Source organism: Galeopterus variegatus, unplaced genomic scaffold (genome assembly GCF_000696425.1).
Source record: "Galeopterus variegatus unplaced genomic scaffold, G_variegatus-3.0.2 Scaffold3067, whole genome shotgun sequence".
NCBI lineage: Eukaryota > Metazoa > Chordata > Mammalia > Dermoptera > Cynocephalidae > Galeopterus > Galeopterus variegatus.
The window spans coordinates 17,543-17,982 of NW_007729178.1; positions in this window are offsets into that span (position 1 = coordinate 17,543).

Genomic DNA, 440 nt, shown 5'->3' on the forward strand with positions numbered 1-440 from the left:
AACCGAGTGCGCCACCGGGCCGGCCCTTTGGCTGCCTTTTGACAGCACTTGTTTCGCTCACTGACAGGGCAGGGAAGCCCAGATGAGAGGGAGGGTGGGGCCACAGTCGGGCCAGTCGCATTTTCAAGTGGGTGTCCAGAAACATAAAACAGTTCCCCAGTTCAAAAACAATGCTTCCGCAACACCCAGGCACTTTCCCTGCTGAGTCCTTGGTTAGGGTTCCACCATGGAAGGGTTCCCACATTTCAGATGTGGATATGCGAGGCAGCCCTTCAAGAGGGTTCCCCCGACCCAGGGGTTCATCACAGCATGGCAGAGTCGCCCTGTAGCTTCCATGTGGGGGAAAGGTGCATTGGTCAGACAGCTTCTGTGATGAGACTTGGGAGAAGAAGGCAATCTGCTGCAATGTCTATGAATGAAATACATTTATTGTGGTGCTG